The sequence below is a fragment of the Bombus flavifrons genome, chromosome 7 (assembly GCF_040668555.2).
Source record: "Bombus flavifrons isolate JBK064 chromosome 7, iyBomFlav1_principal, whole genome shotgun sequence".
Taxonomy (NCBI): domain Eukaryota; kingdom Metazoa; phylum Arthropoda; class Insecta; order Hymenoptera; family Apidae; genus Bombus; species Bombus flavifrons.
In genome coordinates, this window is record NC_138448.1 from 7,898,360 (window position 1) to 7,922,003 (window position 23,644).

At 38.1% G+C, this 23,644-nt stretch overlaps 1 protein-coding gene across 1 annotated transcript in view; it reads right to left on the bottom strand.

Annotated features, from left to right (window-relative positions):
* Positions 1-23,644, bottom strand: part of Cow (Proteoglycan Cow) — a 237,333-nt gene that overhangs the window by 179,414 nt on the left and 34,275 nt on the right. The gene's annotated exons all lie outside the window — the stretch shown is intronic.

Below are 23,644 nucleotides of genomic sequence, written 5' to 3' on the forward strand. Positions count from 1 at the left end.
AAAATCGTGGAAACGACGTGAAAGGATTGAATAGAATACGAATGAAACAAATACCTCGTGATCGAGATCGAAAATTTGTAATCCATTTCGCAATTATTCCCGTGACAAAAGATGAACGCTTGTCAAAGGAAAAACGCAACAAGGAAGCAAAGAGCGGAGAGATACATCGGCTTCGTGGGATCAAAAAATCGAACGCCAGCCTTTGTCCCCGTTGACAGGGAAAGAACAACAAAAAAACGGCGTTGTTCCGGAGTAAAGACCGCTCGTTAACCCTCCATTGTTTTCCTGTCCCGTTTTATTAGGCCACGGGCGGGATCCACGTTCGAATTTCGCGCCAGTCCCTCCACCTCTCTCCTATTCTACGGTTACCATCGCGTTACGTAATTCGAGCAAAACTTTGATCCCGTCGACGAATCATTATGACAAATAAATGGAATTTTCTTGATTCGCGTTCGAGTTTCGCGCCAATTCCTTCAGTTTCTCGATCTCTTCCACTTTCACCGTGCTAGGCAATTTGATCTCGTCGAGGAATCATTAATTCGCGGCAATATTACATGTCAGTTGTATCGTTACGTCAGTTATCTTTAACGAATCGAACGACAAATGACTGATACTACCGAGATCGACTTTCGAATTTCGCGCCAATTCCTCCAGTTCCTCGTCTTCTTCGATTTCCATCGTGTTAGGTAATTCGGGTCAAACTTCGATGTCGTCTACGATTCGTTGCGACATAATTCGCGGTGATACGTCGTTATATAAGATTTTTTCTTTTTTTTTTTTTTTTTTTTTTTTACGAAACTAACAACCGACGAATCGGATTTTCGTTACGTCACCGGCGAAATTACTGTAAAACGGCTCGATATAAAAGGCAATTACGCAAACGAGGCGTTGCGAATGAACGAAACGAGAAAAATCTTTATTTATTACATGATCAACTTTCTCGTAGCTCGAGATGATGCGTTCTCCGGTTGTTTTTCTATCCAATTTCCTTTCTTCATTCCCGCCCCCCTTCCTCTTTCTCTGTGTGCTTGGTGAAGGGGATGATGAATGAACGAACACTTTGTTGCATGCTTACGTAACGTTATCGATCATCCCTGGTAGCTTCTTTGTACGAAAGAACGTACTTCTTCCCGCGTAAACAGTCGCCGTAATTTAGAGTTTCTCCGGCGATAGTTTTTGCTATTTGGAAAATTAGAAGGGAAAGCCGCGGAGAAGATAAATCATAGACAATTGCTGCGTAATATCCACGCGATCCATTTCTTCCTGCGTGATTATTTCGAAATTTTAATATATAAATGAAAATAGAAAATCACTCGTTCGACAGTTTCATTCGATTTCGGTATTTAACACTTGAAAAAGTTAGCGCTACAGATGGTTGCAAGATACTCGTATTGACGTATGACGTATGACGTATTGAAATAGAAATAGCGATACGGAATAGCGAAAAAGGTGGTGTATTTACTACAACGAATGGAAAAGTTGCGAATCACATAAAGCTACGTACGTTTTCATACAAGTTGATCTTCCAGTGAAATAATTCAAAGGTAAAATACATTCCAAATCGAATCTCAAACAAACACTTTCACTTTGTAGCTCATTTATCGATAATTTTATTGCTAACGACACCTTTAATTTGACGACGTTTTAAGAAAATCTAATTCAATTTCCAACCTACCAATTTAATCGCCAATAAATAATAATAATTAATAAAGGCTCAATCTTTTCCTTATAACATCGCACGTTTGTCTTATTCCGAAATATATATATATATATATATATATATTCGACCTTTAATCTACTTGTACGAACGGTATAATCTGGGCCTGATGTTTGAAAGCTTCCCTCGGGAAGGGGGAAAGAGAGGCTTGTTTGCCCAAGAAAATCCAGAAAATCAACAGGAGATAATTAATTAGCTCGAACACGAACTACCCGGCGCGCCTACGTCTGCGACAGAATTGGAGCACGAATAAATTCATTATCCTTCCGGTGTAGTCGATGTCGTGCATACGAAAAATATTTTCCTAACGGAGATACGTTCCACTGCTACCGTGGTAATTTTATTTACTTCGTCCGGAGAGAGTGTTAATACGAAACGACAGTGAAATGTCTTCAAAATAACTGAGAAAATGGCGAAATTAGTTATTTTCACTCTGAAAAATATTTATTTGGTTCAATATTATTATATAAATGTCTCCTGCGTCAATCGCGTGAATTTTACAAATATTTCTTTCCTACGAAATATCGATTAGAGAATTCAAAAATTCTTGGAATGAAATTGTTCTAATTTTTTCTTTTGAATAATTTGTGCATTAGAGATTTACCAAATGCGTGTTTCTAACAATTTTTATGATACTCTTTTTATATTTAAATAATACACAATTCTTGACAATTGACGATAGTGTAGAATCTCACGTCGAACTATGTTTCAATTACGTTCGATCAATTATATTTCAAAAAATTTTCTGAGTCGACAAATTATTTATTTTTCACTGAAAGAAGGACAATTAGTTGATCTGTACGAAATATGCAATTATCGTTGCAATAGTGGCGTAATAACGTTAGGACGATGTTAATTATTATGAAGTACTTTTATTAATGATAATAAAGGAATCAATGTAATTAAATCAGTGCAACACGAATGTATCAAGGGAAATATCTACAGTGGAAATTGTGTAGATAAACTTGGAAACACTAATATCGAAATCGCGGGCAAATTCCTGAGAAATCTAACACAAACCTTGACTACCGATGCTGAACACCGAAGACCTAATTACCTCCTATCACTATCCCTATGCCAAAGCACTTCTTATCTACCCCTCTTAACTGAATACCATTATCAACTTAACACAACATTATACTAATTGTCGCTACCCTTGATTACCAGAATTTCATTTCAATTTGATTATCTAATAAATTGCGCGACCAACGAAAATTAATTTTCATTAGACGAAGGCAAATATCTTGCGATACAGTGTTTGAACAAATTAGACGCCAGAGACTCGCGTTTCAATAATCAGAAAGAAATATGAAAGAAATCGACAGTAGAGGATTGTTATCTTTCTCTAAATTATGCTCGGTTTCTCCGACGAAACGAAGGCTGTTTCACTCTGAATAATATTTTTACTCGAATTTTAGCGTCTCTCGAATACACTTGCTTTTCTTTCGACTATAGAAAATCGTGTTCGGTAATATAGAGAGATAAGCGTGTTTAGAATAATTTCTGAAATTAACCGAACATGTTGTAAAAGAGGATAAATCTGCGCGAATTATACAAATTCCAGCAGAACGTTGAGAGGTACGACACGATTTCGCGAAACGAGTTTTGGTGTAATTGAAAAGTTCAGATTACACGGAACGATTAACGTGGCTGTTAACAAAATCGAGTCCTGCTGACACATTATGTTAATTAATATTCCGATAAGCAGTTCGTTCACTGTGAATTCGCACAATTTGCAATATCCCGTAATGAACTTCCAAAGTGTAATTCATAGAACACGTGCGCGCGAATATCGCGAATATTTATCCAGTATTAATATATTTTGTTGAAATACGAAGCTCATCGTTCCATGTAATAAACGTCGAGAATTTTACTACTGTTATCGATAATATTATATACGCATACTCGATCGTTCATGCCATTATAATAAAATATCCATTACGCAGTTCACAATTTCCCCTAGTTACGAGCAATAACGTAATTGTCTGGTTCGTGATAAAAGTAACAATATAGTCATCGATCGTTGTTGATGGTAAATAATCGATCAATTTATAGTAACAATATGCGATTCCTATTGTCAACTTAATATAAATAATCATACCATAACTATCGTCTTCTCACTACTTCGTTATCTTCTGAAACATAAAAATTCTAAAATTGTAAAAATACTCTCTGCAGTTATAAAAGCTTCCGATTAAGAGACAACCTGATCGACAGATAAAACTATCAGCGTTTTGTTGTCCACGATTCAATACAAAATTCAGAAAATATCAAGAAATAGGGAACCATCCAATTTGACAATAATTTAAAAAAGAAAGTCAAATTCCTTCTACATAAAAAAAGAAAAGGAGGTTGCACAAACGAGCTAAAGGAACACGCGCGCGCACTGAAACACGGTGAAATTCCCAAGCGTTTCTCGCTACGGGCAAGAATCACGAAGGCCGATACACGTTTCAAATATTTTTCAAGCGAAGAATAAGCAGGGGAAACGCGCATTTCGAGAGCGAGTGGTTCAGGGAGCAGCGAGAACTCGCGCGGATATCGCGTTTCCATTTTCACGCCAACGTTACGCCCACGGCGGTTCCGCGACCCCGTGAAATTCCGCGGTGAAAAATTTCACCCGAGACTAGTCTCCCTCTTCCACAGAGTCAGTCATATCCGGCACGGTGCAAATTTCCTTACAGAACCGCCGGCGGATTACACATCGCGGCCTGCTTCACGTCGAGAAACAATTCGCGACGCGCCTATGTCACCACCGCCACGAAACGTGTCAACGCGAATCGAACGTATTTTTCGATCTATTACGAAACGACAGGGTTGGGATAGGAATGGTAGAGTCGATTGAAAAGTCGTGGAAGTTGACGGGGTTGAAAATACTTTTTCGCTCGATTCTTGATACGTCGAGAGGGAATTCTTTATTCAAAGTGAAAATATTTTCCTTCTTTAAGGATCTTTTCCAATTAATTGTCTATAGGAATAAATTTTGTCAAGCGTAATATCGTTTTTGGTATATTGACAGGAGCGGTGAGTGGTAGAAAATTTGGACCAAAAATCGACTAGAAAGTCACAGGGGTTGAACGCTATTTGGGTCGGCGTTGACTAAATGTAGAGCATATTGTATTCAAAGAAGTGTCATTGTCTCTTTTTCATCACTCGATTGAACACTTCATCGTTCCATTTTGCTTTTCCTTCTTGCGATAAAAACAATCTTCTAAAACGGCTATTTCATTATAAAGTGAAGGCGATCGGTGATCAAATTTATATCGAGACTTAGCTGCACATCCAATTCTTCCTCGAAATATCTTCCTTCAAGCGACAATTATACTCGTCTCGAATTGAAGTGAGTTGAAGAAGCAGAAATTAATGAAAGAATTCGCGATGGATGGATTTTTGTCGAAGCGCGGAGTTAAAATAATTGACCGAAAGGGGTCGGTATTTTTGCGCGGGAAAGCTCGCAAATAACGCGGGGAAACGATGTCGCGGGCGTGTGCATATTTTTCCCTCCGCGACCGAGTTTCTTACAGCTGTGATACACACGAGGCCGCGTTGCGTTTCGTGTGTGTACCTATGCAACCGAGCAGGAACGCCGGTACTTTCGGAGTTCGTCTCGTTAAAATACTGCCGTGTTTCGGACGTAAAAACGCCACCGAAGCCAACTCCTGTCCGCGTTAGAATATAAAAACCGGTTGTGGAACGCGCATAGAGAAGCGCATTGGACACGATAGACCGTGGAAACTGCTATTTTCTCGCTCGTGAATCAAACAAGGGATGGAAAAGGGGAAATATACTTACTAGTCGTTGTAACAAGGGAGCCAGAGAAAATTTACCCGGCGTTACGCGCGCAGCTAAACTTTTCAGATGGAGTGAAAGGGGAAGAGAAAGTCTACGGTCGTTACGCACGCTGATTTTTACGCCATTAATGGTATTAAAATAAATCTAGGAAAATTGAATGCTAAAGAAAAATATACGTCGTATAAATTTCTTAAATATACATAATTCAACGCTTATTTTCCAAGTATTTTATTATTCTGTTACCTATTTAATTTTCACTTCTTTCATTCGATCGTATCTACTTATTTTCTTACGTTTCGTTGATAAATGATTCGCTTGTGCTAAAGCACAGTTCTTTTGCACCGTGGTAGACTTTCGGAAAATTTATAAAAATTCTGAGGACCTTGTTTGTTTAACGTACGATTGTTTGTTAGGTCGATTTTTTTAATAAAAATAAAATTTCCTGTAAATACTCAAGAGGGTGAAAATGTTGTACCTAAGACTATTCGATTTAATTTTATCGTCTAACTGCTTCACTCTTTACATACAAATTCAATGAACGAACAGTCTAAGAACAAAATTCTTCTTATTTGAAACGCGAATATATCGATTTAAGAAAAATTAATGGAGCATCGCCGTTCAGTCGGCAGAGGCAAGTTTGCAACTTTCAAGAGGAAAATTATGACCGAAATAAAATACTGGGAACCAATAGATTCGCGATAGGTCGTGCAATTTGCAATGGATGAAAGTCACGACCGTCTCCATATTTCCCCACAAAATGTTTTCCACGTGTTTGAGCCTCAACTTTCCTCCCTCCCATCCACGGTCCTCTCGATAAAACTTTTAATAAGTTCTCCACGAGATATATATACATCGGTAATTCCCTACGGGGGACCAGCGTTGTTTCCTCCATTACTCTATTTATACATTCTTGGTTATTCGCGTTGAAATTCATACGATACCTTCGCTCCTTCTCTTTTTTCAAAGATCAAACATATTTTTCTTCGAAGAATGTAAATATCCAAGTTTGGTGAGTCGAACAAGTATTTGTATAACAGTTAGCATAGAAGAAACTTTGATCATATAAAATAATTTGTATTAGCACTATAATACGAGACACGACTGTCACGATCAAAATAGTCAAATTTAAAAACAACCTGAAATATGTACATGAAAGTTGCAGAATTTAGTAAAAAGTGTATTTAATAGAAAAATAAAATATGACATGGATATCTATCTTAATGGCGATAATATAAAATAACGAGGCTCGTTAATTAATATAGTAGATGATTGACTGGTTAAATAATTTTATGATCTCTGAGAAATACGTAGATATATGTCGTTGTTTGATATTTCATTCGATTTGTAGCGTTTCCAAATCGAAAATAGTTCTGGGTATTTCTGCTATCAATTTGAAGCATAAAAGACAGATATTGATTAGATGTCACGAAAGCCAGATAGCAAAGTTCAAAGTATTACCTCAAAAACAGACTGTAGAGTTGTTCCAGACTTTACCCGATATATTATTTTTGCACCAAATATCTCGTAGCTTCTACGTATGTACGTTTCCAAATTTGTTCCAAACTTTACCAATACCGACATGATAGTCGAGTTTCGTTACAGTGTTAACGAAATTTTAAAATGTTTCGTACAACACACGCGATATATTCATAAAAAGTGTCTACGAGTTCGCGAATATTTCCGTAAAAAGTCATAATCGAGGATCGTATCGACTTTTTTTTCATTTTCTTTTTCTTTTTTTTTATTCTTGCTGGCAAGATATCCTCGTTACAAGAACATGATTCAAAAGAACTTACAGTGACGTAGATAATAGCTGAAGAACGGACGGTTGTTCACAGTGGAAACTTCAAAAGATACTCACCTGAAACAGAGAATTAAAAGGAAGTCATTGTTAGTACAGAATCCTTTCTGTCTATTCGGTACGATCGCCGGCAACTTATTAAAGAAACTTAAGACGCTTCGTTAACTGGGAAAATCCCAACGTGCTAATTACGTACGGTGGTCCTTTTAATGATAGTTCGCCAAACTAATTACATTTGAACTGCTTTTAAGAAGATAATGAATTCCCAAAACGTGCGAAAAGTTCCGAAGGATAAATTTCATTGCAATTTACGCGAAGGGTCTTTTGAACGTCGGTTGATACGATCGTTACTCCGGCTGTTCCTCGTTTCTTCTCTCGAACGCTTTCTGAATTTTCTATCCAATGATTTCTCATTAGCACTTTACCTGGCTACCTTTGCATGCAACTTTTTAATTGGCTATCTTCTTTTTTCAAGTTCTTGCCGCTTCCACATATTTTTCATATTCGCGTTCAAATTAATAGAACGAAATTCAATAGAAATACCTCAACGTAAATATCGTTAGTTGACCATTAAACGCAGTGATGAAAAAGGAAGGTTTAAAAATTGCCAATAAAAACGTGTCACGGCAAGAGTCAATCGAATAGTCCATGAAAACTGTCGTTGCAAATGATCCAATATAAAAATTAATCTGTCTAAAAATCATACAATTATAGCGAGAATCGATTGAATAGATTATGAAAACGCTTCGTGTCTCGTTACACGTCCCATCGTCCCATCATAATGCCACACAAACTCGTGTAGACACGTGTCTACCTCAACATTCCATTCTCTCGCCTCTGACGAGAATTCAATCGTATCGCCGACAATAGTCACGATACCTCTCGTCGTCACCTCGAAACAACCAAAGAATTTCGAACAAACGATCGGAAAACTACGCTGGTAATTCACGTGCTATTGGCTTGGCAACTAAGTGATTGCGAATTTTGTCATTAGATGGTGTTGACAAAATCCGCAACCACTTAGTCGCCAACCCAATAGTATATAATACCAGAATATGTGGCCATAAGAAGTATTATCACATCATTGCATTTATCCTAGTATTTACGTACTAGTTAATTAGAACCAAGTATGTTCAATTTCGCATCATTCGCCAGCACTTTCGTATTATAACTATCATTGCAGTACGAGAGATCGTTCGCGTGAACTATCGCTCGACTACTTTGAAGTTCAACTGGACGCGATCGAGTTTCACTGAAGCGTAAGAATGGCTCGGGAAAGAAACTATAATAGACGCATAGATTTATAGAAGAAATGCGCGTTCACTTGTCGAGGCTCCATTACACAGCGATGGTGGAAAAAATGGTTAAACTTGGGCTGCGAGTGGACCTGGAATTGCCTGACTTGGCATTTTCTTCGGATGGACAGGATGGCGAGAATAAGCAATTGGCGAATACACGTTTCGAAGAAGGAGAAAGTCCAACCCCTACGCACCAGTCACATTAGGTAGCGGCGAGTTCTGAAGCGATCAAACTTCAAGCAAAGGAGGAAAAGTATGCTAATTCCAAAAAATTCCTTGGTTTTTCCTTGGTTATAAACGGTCGTCGGTTGCTTATAAATTGATTCGACGGGTTCATGATCGCATTGTTGCGCTGCGACAACTATACAAATTTGACAAAATGTACAGTCAGAATCTAATTAAAGGACGCTTCGGTGGAAAATAAAGGTACGCGTCGGTGGCTTTCGTAGTTTCTTACGCGATAATTCAGCGCCGTTGAATGCAGAAAGTGATCCGTATTGCGCGGGTGCAGGACGTGCCAGGAATCGCGATTTCACGACCGCCGTCACGAGTACAAACAGGCTCGGGGAATTCGTTGTATTAAGGACGCGTAGTCGTTGCCTCTGGGGCTAATGTGTTTACAGATCCGCCAATTGTAAACTACACCGCAACCAGACGGGGTGAATCAGTGTTGCGCAGCTGTACCTGCAGGTCGCTACGATCAAGAGGAACAAGGCCCAACGAAATTCCCCTGTTGCGCGTTACTAACGATACGGTCCGGCTCGATTCGCCATAGTTAAGCGTTCGTTCGAAATTCTTCATTGAACAAAGTGGATTTATCCTCTGAAAGATTAGCCGCAAAATGTTCGAATCTACGTTCGAACTGGATATGTACAACTTTCAAGCTTCTTCTCTCTCTCTCTCTCTCTCTCTCTCTCTCTCGCTTTCTCCCTCGTTTGTTTGCATCGTTTGGTCCGCACGCGCCATCGTAAATCTCCGTTTTACTGCGTAACTTAACAAATGGCGGTAGTCGCGATTGATGTACACGAACACGAGACCTGACTTCTTCGGGACGTTAGTTATCCCTCCGGGAATTTTCAAAGGGATTTTAGTCTGTCACGGATTTTTGCGTTTGATTGATTTGGTATAGTCTGATCGAGCTAAACGATCTTTCAGGATGGGTTTTCCGTTTTGGAATTTTGTCGGTGGATACGCGAGGAATGGTAGCGTGATTTTCGAGTATGTATTAGGTTGTTTCTTTCGTTTTATAAGGAAATAATAGACGCACGATGTTTTTTGTTTTATATTAGTTTGTTGAATTATGCACGAACATAATAATAGAAATATGACGAAATGGATCATACCTAATTCAATAAAATAATATAAAAGGGAAATTGTTGTTCATCTATTATCAGCTTATGAAACGAAAGAAACTTTTCGGACAACCTAATAGCTTACGTATGAATAATATGAACAATATACGTGTATAGGTCCATTTAAAAGAATTACATTCGTACAGATATGCAGTGTATCAGATTTCTAATGGAACGTGTATTAGAATCGTATTAGAATGGAACAGAGTGATTGAAACGTCGAAATAATTCAATACCTTGTATGCTCTGGCTATACACGGCAAGTTGAGTCGCATTAATTTGCGATGGGGATAACATAACGTCGTTGTAGCCTAGCGGACCCACGGTATCGTGCCAAGTGTTGGCGCAACTTCGACATCTATCGACGCAGCTGCAGCCTAGTGTTGTAGCGAAACACGAGCGATTAAGACAGTATTCTGTCCAGGTTAAGCTGCTCAGATTAGGAAGCCTAGACACTGTTAGTTGGGTGTAAGAACGCCGGCTGACATCGCGTTATACGTCCATCGATTTCTCTGTCGACGACGTACCAACGCCACAAAAATACCGCAGAATACCAACTTCCCTTCTCTCGTGTTCTTACGTGGAAAGTAAAGAAACTTTCGTATCGCCTGAACTTTCCCAGAACTTTCAATATTGGTATAGGAAGTATATTGATTTATAAATTATTTGTTTCGAGAATTTTATATTGTGTACACATATTGAGGTTTGTGTTTTAAAGTTGTGATTTTTTTTTTCAGGACCAACGATTAGGATATATCCGTGTCATTCACCGATGGTTTTTAAAATATTTGTATTTTTTTTATTTTTCTCATTAAGCGTTTCAAACTTTAACGAAAGTTTATTTCAATTGGAAAAATGGAGTATCTGCGAAAATACGTGAAACGGGTTCCTGTGTACCTTTTAATATCCGTGGACATTTCACCTGGTTCAATGGAAAAATATAATAAAATATAATACTTTGTTACCGCAAATATCCGGAAATTTATACGTATTTACTGTCCAGTAAATTTCTCAAACACTGAAGAAACACTTTATTAACACATTACACGGGCACAGAATTTCCTAAATATTTTAATATACATATATATAATTTTATATACCTCCTATAAACATCTGTAACCAACTAACGATCAACCAACACACCGAAAACCCAGTTTTCCCTTAGAAGAAAATTCTTTTGTTCGAATGCCTTCGAATAAAAAGTTGGAAGCTTTCAACCTTTGCACAATCAAGCCTTTTACCACAAATTTTGTTCGAAACTCGTATCAACTCGGTGAAATAATTAAACGAACGTGAGATCAGAGGAGGCACCGTTGTAAGAGCGAAGATTTCTGTCAGTTTGCTACAAACGTAACGAAATAGAAGCAAAGTCCTGGGTGTCGCATAATATGCAAAATCCTGGCGCATGCAAACTAGGGCAGATCTGTCTGCTCCTTTTTCTCCGTGGTGTGAAACGCGCTAAATCCGTGTCCATGTTCACGACGCAACAATGGAGATGCAGCACGTCCGCAAAAGTGCATCGCACCTGTACGTACAATGCGGTCCCTTCCTTTCTCTCTGTACGTGACACGCGAAGGTCTATCCAGTGGCGTACTCTCCAGTCTACAAGGCGATAGTTTGATTCTAATAATTCTTTAAACGAACGTCTTAAACGACGATGGACAAAGTGAAAAATGAAAATTAATATCATTGATTGAGATTCAGAAAATCGATGAAACAACAAGGTTTCAAGATGCAGCGACGATTGGTTTGGTCGAATCGATTTGTATCAGCTTCTAAGACACCGAACTGTATCAGTTAAGTATTACAAATTTCGATGTTTCTTTCGTTTATGTTATTTTACTGAGTACTTTTTTTAGACAAAAATAAAGGATAGAAGAATGCGATCGCGTTGCACCACGTTGAAACGTAGTTTTGTCTTTTTTTGTAGAATGCGAAACACCCTATAAACGTGCTATTTTTGCTATCAAGTTGATCATTGATGAATCAATCGTAGATGAAATTCATGATTCGAGAATAGAATTAAGAATTGCTCGACAGCGGTGTTTAAAACAAGGGTTAGGCACGTTGCCTGACTGCGTAGAGTTAAATCCGCGTAGGTGCCGAGCCTCTTTCTCTCCCGCAAAAACTGAAATATTCACGTACGTACGCATATTCATATATTTCCAGTACATATGTACTATTTAAAATGTATATTATATCTTAGAATTTACGTCTGTTAAATTCGCTCGTTGTAGTCTTCGCTACGAAACCATTAGACGCAACTGTCTTCGCCTGAAATCATCGCCGTATGTATCGAGCAAGAAAATCGAATTCGAACATTTGACAAACTATTTGAAGAAAGAAGAAGATAAGAATTCATTTGTTTTTACGCATACGCACAGCGAAACTGTAGCTATGCAGCTGACAGAGACACACTGGTCGTTGAATGAATTAATTTGTGATAAATGTAAATAGAAAATGAAATTTGTCAAAAAGGAAAAGAAATAATGGAAACCGGGTTGCTCGATGCAGCATTGTATGGATTCAATTTTATTAAACGTACATCCTGTTTTATTTGAAACGTTACATATATTAAAAACCTACAATTCATATAATCCACTTTTGTACTTAACAAATTGATAACGATTGAAGTTCGATATTACGAAGAATTTGAAAACTGAAATACGAAATTATGTTACTTGGCATTTAGTTTAGATCAACCGATAGATTTTCCCATAACGATTCCCGCGATATATTTTTAATTAACGAACGTGTCAACTTTCATACGTATTATTTTTCCTCTTTTTTTCCATTACGAAGTTTGGTTTCCTATTAGTATTTGTGTATTTTAATTAAAATCCGTAAACATTTTTTCAGAATAACTTTCTTTTTCCCCTCTTAATGCGAGAAACGGAGAAACGTAATTCGAACGCGAGTCACGAAACTTAGTTGCAACGAAACAATTGAAATTACTAGGCGCGACCGTAGATTGTTAGCGGAAACACCCTGTATATTCTTCGCGTACTTTAGATGCAGTGCATGTGGCGTTTCGGTTTTCGGAGGGTTTTACGCGCGAACGTTGTTCTAGCCGCTCCAAAGTCATTTTCTTTTTCTTCCTATTCTTTTAACTTGCCCCGCTATAGCTTGCAATTTCACGTGAATTTTTGTAAGCCAAAGTGCAGCAACGTGCGACCTTAACATTAACATGCTCCTATTCCAACGTCTCCGATAAATAAAACCTTTAAATAAAATACTCTGCGATCCTTAAGAGATACAAAGGTATATCTCATTGATCAATTTACTTTGCATATATTTTATATCGTATTTTATAGTTGATGAACGAGTGGTGGATTTAAAAGATCTTCAACATTGAAATGTCCGTAAAAATGACATTTAAGACCGAGATATTCATTAACCGTAAGATTATTAACGACCAGACAGATTACTCTGTTTGAGTATCACGAATAAATCATACTTTATCGTTATTTATTAAAATAATAAAATCCGTCGAAAGAAACTTGTAATTTGTGATAGCTATAAGAGAAGAGAAGTATTTTACGTATCTCGCGTCGGAATAAACCCTTGACACCTATCAGTTCCACACGGTAAAGATAAAATTTAACAAAAGAGCGCGGAATTTCATTAGGAACGCTCCATCACAATCTGAGCTATAAGAATTGAATTTATCGTAGTTAGATTGTTTGCTCGAAGAAAAAACTGGGAAAACGTCGTGCGATGTTTTAATTTTCAAAAAATATTATTTCTCGACCCCTTGCCTGTGTTACAAAATCCCAAGCAAAATCTGCAGATTTATATGAACATCGCCGACAAATGTTTATACCGAGGCACTTTTTATTATCAGCATTTTTCCCAGGGGATATTACCACGGGCCACAGATTATGCCTTTAATTTATGTCACGCCGCAATTATTCGCGCGATTACGAGTGTCGCGCATTATTCCTCGCATCTCTGAACGAGATCCGATCCAACGTATGGTGGACGAGTTTAGTCGACATAAAAAAAAAAAAAAAAAAAAAAATATGAGACCGGTTGAAAAAAAGAAGCTAATTCGCCAGACTCTGTACTGCATCGAAATAAGCTTCTTCCGCGCGTATATCTTTTTTATACGCGTTGGAAACAGCGAAACGTTCGTACGTTGTAAACGCGAGCATTTTATGCCGTGCATAAAATGTTCATATCCTTTCGGATATAATTTTTCGTCCGGTCTGTTTGTCCAAGGGAAACGACAAACGGTTTGATCGTTCGTAAAATTTCGAAATTGTTATGTACAAGTTAAAAAAAAAAGCATCGATAACTGATATTCGCTCGAACCACCCCCAAACACGCGAGTGAATTTTCAATTAAAACGGCCGGCGGATCGATATTGTTTAAAATAAATGGCTTCGCCGAGTTGTAATCCCCGGAACGTTCCTAAAATTTCCGCTGAAATGTTCTTTTTTTTCCTCTCTCGTTCCCTTCGGTATCAGCTACACGCTAGGTAAAAATGTCGACATTGTTATTCACTAAATAACTCGAATTTCGCAGTGTTCTTTGTAAAAGTTAATAGTTCTGTCGCGAAACAAAGTTTTCCATGACGAATACGAAAATTGGTAGAATGAAGGCGAATGAAGGGAGTCAGAGGTGAGAGAATTTTTCGTGAATCGATTTTCTCAAATGCAATTTGTTATGCTTATAAATCATCGCCACCTAAGCCAATCTTTAAATCGCTTAATAGATTGACGTTTAGTTGAGAAAGACCCCTTTCTATGACGAAAATAAAAATTAACAAAGAATTGTCGAATCGAATAAGAAGGACTGTAGTTGACAAAATTCAGAAAGAATTGTCATACCCTCAAATTTCATACTATTCTTTGCAATAAGTTGCACTGTCCGTGAAAAATATCCGTCTCGTGATGAACCTAAAAATTCACGAAAATAGTTCGCTGCAATTAACAAAATTAAAGGAATTTTCAGCAAACCAAAAACTTTCTCCGTACAAAAACTTCGCCGAATACATCAATTGCCATACGTAATTCTCATAATTTCGGAGTTTCCGATATTCTTACAAATACGTAAGAAATCAATACGTCTAAATTGCAGTACAATAATTTCCAGAACTGTCTCTCTTGAACGAAAGGAATCACGGATGACACAAGTTTTCAGCCGGACCATTCTTCCAAACGAAATTCCTCTGGATCTATAAATCCAGGAGATTTAGACATTCGGTATAGTTATTGTACAACGCGTACGTCTCTCTTATGAAACGAAAGAGAAAAAAAACGAGAGAGAAAAAAGTCGGTAAATATGCGGCGCGTGTTGCAACGATTTAATGGGAGAACTCGTGGCGAGTCTGGACCCGGCACAGGAAGAACCGCGCGGGAACAACTTTTCACTGAAATTTCATTTCGCGCCGGGAAAGAACATCCGCTCGATATCCGCGCGGCTACGAATTATCGCCAACTTCTCGCGTTGGATGTTTCGCACAATAAACCCCGGGAGTACGTATTCTCCGTGGCAGCGGACGTTAACCAGATACGCGCGAACAATGGGCCAGCAACGAAAAGTATTTTTTTCAAAACGAAGTCGCGCAGCGCGCTGAAAGAGCGGCCGTGTCTCTTTTCAATCGATTTTCGTGGATTTTTCACGATGTTCGATTGAAGATTTATGCGTGATTGGAAGCGTTCGTTAAGTTCGTTACTGTCTGGTGCGTGTGGTTGATAGATAGGAGGGGATTTTCGTGCATTGAGAGACGCAGCGTGCAATTGGGAATTCATTCTTCTTTATAGAAAAGAAACGGCACGCGGAATGATTCAAACTGTCGGCTTTGTTTTAAGTTTCTACCACTGGCGCAACGTCATAGTCAGACAGCTCGATAAATTGAACTTTTTTAAATGAACTTTCCACCGATATTTTCGGTGATGTTTGAGAATTTATTTTGCCGATATTTGTGTCGCCAGCAGTTTTATTAATTCTAATATATATGTATATGAATCTCTTTGAAATATGTCGTGTATTTCATTATGTCGACTAGTTACTACTGTAATAAATTACATTTTCGTGTATTCTTCCCCTTTATGAAATTTTTAGTCCCTTGAGTAGCGAATTTATTTGTGAATCCTACTAGTCAAACGCTATCACACAGTATAAAAATGGATCAACCCCTAAAGCAAGTTTAATTAAGAATTTATTCTATCAGTAGCTTGTACGAATTGTTTACTGCTTTCTATTCGATATTCTACAAAATTCTTCTAATATTATCGCTATCGATTTTGCTACTTATCGTGACAATTTGAATTTTCTACAGATTTGTTTGAAAAAATCAATTTCGCAATTTGAAGCATCAGTTGCCTCTCCTCGAACATCTATCCGAAAGGCAATTCCACATTTTCCACAAAAAAATCAGCGAAATGAACAATCGCCAAACAATTTCTTTCGTTGGAGTGTCCGATCGACGTTCTGAACCGTCTCCAGCCGATTTCCCGAGTCAATTAAGGTCACTGAGAGAATTCGCAATGATCTTGGCAGTCGCAAAAATTCGCCGCGTTTTGTCAGCATTTAGCAAGTTCTTCGCGATCGACCGGTATAACTTTCGCCGTCGTTCGAACAAGAACGAAGGAACTTGGAATTTTCATTGAGTCTAGCCGCGCATTATAACATCGTCAACGACGAAGTTTCCCTTAATGGTGGCCAAGGGAAAAACCGTAACGCGAAACTTTCCGCATACATTTTCGGTTGGCGACGCGTGCATTGGAAAGGTTCACCCAATTTTTAGGCAATTACGCGACGAGGGGCAGAACACGGGCATAATTGCCCCGCAGGGCTCGTTAAAACTCAGAATACTAACCGCGAGATACACTGATAATCGCGAAAGTATTGGAACGCTTACCGTAGAACATTTTTTCTGAACGCTTCATGTGCTTCGTACGAAAAATTTCTGAAATTTCATCGCTGGTATAGCGAAACAGAACTATCGAGATTACAGCGATCGCAAGTTACGAGGAGTTCGTTGCAAACACGTGGCTGATTAATAAAAAACTGATATAGATACGGTACGAACAGTTGCTTTGAACTTAATACGAATGAGGCGCTCGGAAACTACATTGACCGATTTCACGAATTGAAGAGGCGATAATGTTACAAAACGCTGTGTTTCTTCGATTTTCCTTGGGATTTACGACTATTTGTGTGATGTTCTTGCGATGAACGAATTATAAAAGTAAGTCATTCCATGGATCGATCGTGCTTTAATAATCGTGAACCGAGCCGTAGCTGAACTCTCGTGAAACGAGGAGGAGACAGGCCTGTAGTCATCGACATCTGGCTGAGCAACGCTCTTTTCTGTTGCAGATTATTAATCGAGAGATAAGAAAATAGACGAGACCGGAGACGCCGGTTGTCGACGATTAATCACCCCGTTAGAGCGCTGGGTGTCTTTAGGTGCTGGTTATCTACGACTGGCGCGGATAGACCGAACCTTCAACGGAACGATGCTTTGGCATGATGAATAGCTTTGAAACTGGAGATGCAGTTCTGTGCCGGGTAATCGATTTCGATGCAATTTTTGAGGCCCAATTTGAATCGTTCAAATATCGAAGGAACTGTTAAGTACTTTTAATTAAAAGAAGTTACTTCCTTGTTCCGTGTCTTAATATACACATAGCATCCTCTAAAAAGAGAAGCTTGGAAAATTTTATATTTCTATCTATTCTCTGTTGTATTTTGCATCGTAATACTTGACGAGAATGGAAGAATTAAAAATTGTATTACGTTTGTATACGCAATTCCATAACGATTGGAAAAATAGAAACCTTAAAAATTCCGCATTTTAAAACTAAAGCAAAGTAAAGTAAACACCCGCTATCGTATTTTATACAGGGTGGTTGGTAACTGATGGTACAAGCGGAAAGGGGGTGATTTTACGCGAAAAAAGAAGTCGAAAATATAGAATAAAAATTTTTCGTTTGACGCTTTGTTTTCGAGAAAATCGACTTTGAATTTTCGCTCGGTACGCGTGCACTTTATCACGTCTCGTTATAACGGATCTCACTGTAGATCGTTGTCTCGATGGAAAAATTAAAAAAAAAAAATTAAAAAAAGAAATTTTTATTCTATATTTTCGACTTCTTTTTACACGTAGAATCACCCCCTTTCCGCTTGTACCACCAGTTACCAACCACCCTGTATATTGGGTTGGCAACTATGTGATTGTGGATTTTATCATTAGATGGTAATAACAAAATCCGCAATCACATAGTTGCCAACCCAATATTTTGAAACAATATTATGGAATTTCAATTATTCATCTGATCAGATTCGAAAACTTGTCAAAGTACTGTAGAGGTTTATGTGTAGAGGGTAGTTGGTACGTGAGGTTTAAAGGACGAGATTGCTCGTTCTTGAAACCGTCCAATATATTTAAAATAATAAATTAATGTACAGCCTATATACGTGAGTCGTTAGTACAAAGTATAAATCGCAAAATAAAATCGCGGGTGAATGCTCGTTAACGTTCGTCGCGTAACTCGGTAGTACTCTTTATTTATACTGGTCGGGGGGAAGTCGGAAAATTTGAATTCGTCCTCATTCGACGGTTGCATGTTTCGCCCGGAGTCTATTTGTTCTTACATTACTTGTATCCTAACGATCTTGATACTCCGAGGTAAAACAACATGATTTGAATTGTCCTCTGACTCACGTGCCGCTACAGTACTAAAGGACTTTTATAAAAACAAATTTAATGATCAGGTATTTTGCTGTATTATTTTCGTACAGCGTCGATTCACTGCAAAAATATTATATCAGATATTAAAGGTAAAAAGTAATTTTTATGTTTATAATTTATATACATTTATCTTTTTCTCATTATTTTGTAATTTGTGTTATTTTAAAGTATATCCATGCATAATAAGGAATATAAATTCTTGCATCCAAAGTTTGTGATAGGTGTGTCCAGCAATCCTTTTAAAAATTCCACAGAATTGCTATGTGTATCAGAACGGAATAAGCAGGTTTTGCTCAGCTACAATATTTTATAATAATATAATCTATTATTGGGTAAACTAAGTGATTGTGGATTTTGTCAACACCACCTATTGACAAAATCCACAATCACTTAGTTGCCAACCCAATATTAGTGTACAGCGATTCAACGAAAAAAACAAAAGCTGTAAAAATTCTGCGTCTCTGTTTTATTTCGTATATTAAAAAAACAGCGGAACTCGGGGAAAAAACACAAGCTTTGGAAATCCTACGTTTCAGTCTATCCAACCATCGCTTTAATAACAACCCGATAAACCGCGTCTGATTAACCTGAAGAAAGATCGATCGTCGAGACGCGACACCTTAAACAGGTCGCCAGGGTAGACAGGGTAGACAAAGAATTCCAGGATCAAAGAAAGTGTCGCGCACGCCGACGGTTTCCGGCGCGAGGAAATTGGAATCCATATAAAGTTCTTAAATTAGAGTCCCGGACGAGGATGTAAGTTGTAACGTTGCAGCACTCGAACAGGTCCAAGTTTCAATTTCAGAGGTTCCTGCAAGTCAACCTCGCGTCGTCGCCTCGTTACGAGCACAGTTTCCAACTCATCCACTCTCGGCACGCTTGTGTACCGAACGCGATTGCCAAAGGTTTTCACTTGAAAAGTCGAGACTCGACGATGCGGATTACTAACCGAGAACAAATACAACGGTAAAACTAGACGCATCAACTTTGTGGGACCGGCGATTCGATTAAAACTAACAAGACGATGCCCGAGTTTCTTTCATCGTTCGGCTTTGACTTATCGATTGAAGTCGCTTTGGAGTCGATAGTGTCGATAGATCACATACTTGTGAGTATACTTGTGAAAATATGTCACACTCGTCGTGAAGAATAAAATTAAGAAATAAAACAGTCGTTTCATTACAACTTACCCCAAACGTAACAGCCACACGTACTGTGTGTTTGACGAGTATACCTTTGGCGACACATGTTAGGTATTTTCAAAAAGCTAACTGGTTGATAAAACCGATTCTTGGATTATTAGGCGAAAAGAAAATGAAACTTCCAACTTTTATTTTTATAACAGCATTGTTAATTGAAATTAAAGTTAATGGAGCATTTCTTTGTAAATGTTAGAGGTAATCACACGGGAATAACAAACTATTCAAACAATTTGTATAACTGAAACGAGTTTCATACGATTTCACAGAGTTATGAGTTACTGCTTCGGAAGAATCGACAGAAGCTTAATTGGGACGGGACTACGGCATAGTTTTAATTAACTGTTCTGGTAATTTGTAATATCAATTTGGAGATCGACGCGGTCGGGATCGCATCGAAAAACCTAATTCCCTTAAAACTCGGTACGGACAAACCATCCGACGCTTTTGCACGGCCCGTAATCTGTTTGGTTACGTCTGACCAATTTAAATGCGCTTCAAACACGGTCGAGCCTGAAAATCCATTTGAAAATAAGAGAGCTAACAAACGGAATTTCCAACTTTCGCCTCTGATTTCGTTGGATAGTGATTTCAGTGTCTTGATCAAATTACCTTGTAAAAATATTTCAGCAGCCATTAATTATTATTTAAAACGCAAAGGAAATTTTGATTTTCGGTTGAAGCTCAAAGTTCAATTATGCGAATAAAATTACGTTTTTTAGATTGGGATATATCGAGTTGCAACCTAACAAAATCCATCTCCCAATAAATTTCTCTACATAATCTTACGATATGATCTTCGATCCAGTCACGACGCCTTCAATCACAAGTAACCAAAAATTACATCCATAAAAATGCAAAGTTTATTTCCTAACAAATTCCCCTATACGATCATACAACCATAGATCCAAATTCGCCCACGTAGAATGAACTTCTTCTTTTTCAAACACACCCGAACACAGTCAATCAAATCTATTCGCTGATAAATTCCTGCAGTCGTGAAACCTTGAATCCAATCAGAACATTTTCAATTGCGAATAACGGGATAACCAGAACCACAATCGTACAAAGACAAAATTTCTATCCTAACAAATCCCCTATAGATGTAATCACACAACTTTCAATCCAATCGCATCTTCCACCGCGAACGATAAATCAACTTCTTCAAATCCATTGAAACTGATAAATCCCGCGGATCACGAAACTTTGAACTCAATCACATGTACAATTGCGAATAACTAAAACCACAGTGATACGCAGACAAAACTTATATCCTAACAAATTTTCTAAAGGCGTAATTATACAGCTTGAAATCCAATCAAATCTTCCACCACGAACAATGAACCAACTTTTTCGAATCTATTTGCCTAATAATTTTCTCCAATTTATGAAACCTCCGATTCGAATAACGCTGTGAATAGCGAAACGAATAACTGTAACCTACATCGGTACGAACACACGTGCATCACACGTGGAAACGCAACGTGAAAACAAGGTAGCGTTCGAATCTGAGACGATGTATAAGCTGTAACTCGCGAACGATACCGGCGGTGTTTTCCGTTTACGGTGGTTCGGGAGGTGAGCGCGGAAAATCGATACGCTCACGCCACTCCCTAGCAAAATAACCAAGTTGGAATTTCTGACCGAGCCTCGGCAACGACATCGTGTTTATGCAGATGCAGCCACCCGGAAGCGTAGCACACGGAGCAATAACGTGTAATCGACCACTTGCCATGCTTCTCCACCTTCTTACCATCCACAAGACCGAGCTTCGACGTATCGACCCCATTCAAACACCCTTACACATGACTTTCTTCGCCTTCGTGCCTCGATACCTAACGCTGTATCGTTCAATTACGCGGTGTATCGAGGAAGGACAAGGTTGGAGGAAGTTGGCGATTGTTTGAATAAAAGTTGGTTGGTGGAAGGCAAGGTAAAGTGGAAGTAAGCCTATTTGCTTTTAATCAGGAAATGGGAAATGAGTTGGTGAGACGGTTATTGCGGAGAATTTTAAGGTAAAAGGGCTGTAGTGGTATTCTATGTGGAGTAAAGTAATTGTGGAACGCCGTCTGAATTTGGTAAAGTGGAATCGAAGTTTGTTGGCTATCCTTGCGCAACATTGTTAGTGAGATTCTCCAAGCTGCGAGTTACAAGTTATCGGTGTTAATCAATTTTCCTACATAACGGACATTTATGTGTAAGTTTCCTTGAATATTTTTCCATTACACGAAGGGACAGTTGTAAACAATTATTCAAAGATATTGTACAATAATTTACTAATACATTTAATTATATTTCATCGTACAAACGAACCTCCACCATCATAAATAAACAGTTACCATACGTATCAAATAAAGGTTCAGTCTTTTTCAGAGGAAGATACGTAATTTGCAATCAGAATCCTTGAATATAAACGATAGTATTTAATACAAACTTCTCTGTTTTTCTACGATATTTTACAAAATTAACATCTGATAACAAGTAATTCGATCCATTGACAAACTAACCAGACAAGATCGTATCAACCTTTTTCCAAAAAAGTTTAACAAAATAAATAAAAGGTAGAGTTTGCAACTGAATTCTTCAGATCTAAGAGATGTTCTATTGAAATGAAATCTTATCTATTTGCCGGATTATCAAGCACAGTATCGAAAGAGGAAACGAACCGACTGAAAGTGAAACGGAATAGAAAATTCTCGGTTCGGGCTGATCGTGTGCTTTCTGGCGGTACGGTGCGGTGCCATAATAGCACCAATTACGAGCAATTTCGAGAATTTCGAGGCGCGTAACCGGGGAACTGATTAATGGGTACCGACGGTGCTGTGGTGTATCGATAACTTTACGCTGGATTTGTCGATGCGACGAGTATCGATGTAAAAGCCCGGCCTTTCCCGGGCTGAAAACACGGTTTCGAATTACGGGTCAGGCTCGTTGCATCAACGGAGCGTAAAAATTACACGCGTAGAATGAAAAGCGCTCTAATAAACGCGATTTCATGATAGGGGGAAGCAAATACGAAAACCAGCCAGCTGAATGGAAATCACGAGACTCGTCCAGCCATTTTTTTCACCGACCATCCTCTTTTCTGGGCATTTCTCCTTTCTTCCTTCTCTTTTTTCTTTTCTTTTTTTTTCCCATTTTTCGCGAACAAATCGACACGGATGGTTAGCTGAAAGGTACGCGCGAATAATGCGATGATAAATATCGAAATACCTGTCCAATAAACTTTATTGTTACGATTAACAAGCTGTATTTCATTAACGATGTATTTTCATTATAAATTATTGAACGCTGTTTAAGTGATTAATTTTGCAATGCTATGCACACATTTGTCTATTTTCTCATTTATAAGAGTTGATCGACGATCGCGGATATTTATACAAATTCATGTTTCTATGAAGCTAATTAAAAAAAAAAGATGGACTTCGGAAAATTGTTTTGTAATTTTGCCTATGTAAACTATATGTTGTAACAAATATACTGTGCTTCTGATAATTTATACGTCTCTACATATTATGTACGTTCTCTGCATTTTCCAGAAATCGACCAACCTGCAGTGACAAAATTAGAAATATTTGTATTTCTCTGAAAAAATTCCAAGCTGAATTCTAAGAAAGCGAACGTTTGTAATAGAATTGTTTCCTTCACTTTTCTGATTTACAAAATTGATCAACGTGGAATATTCCTAAGTGACGTAATTCAGATCGCTTAAGATACTTTTATGAAAGCGTGTGAATCGAGGGTCAGTCGCATTCCAGACGAAAATCTTTACGCGGTCAAC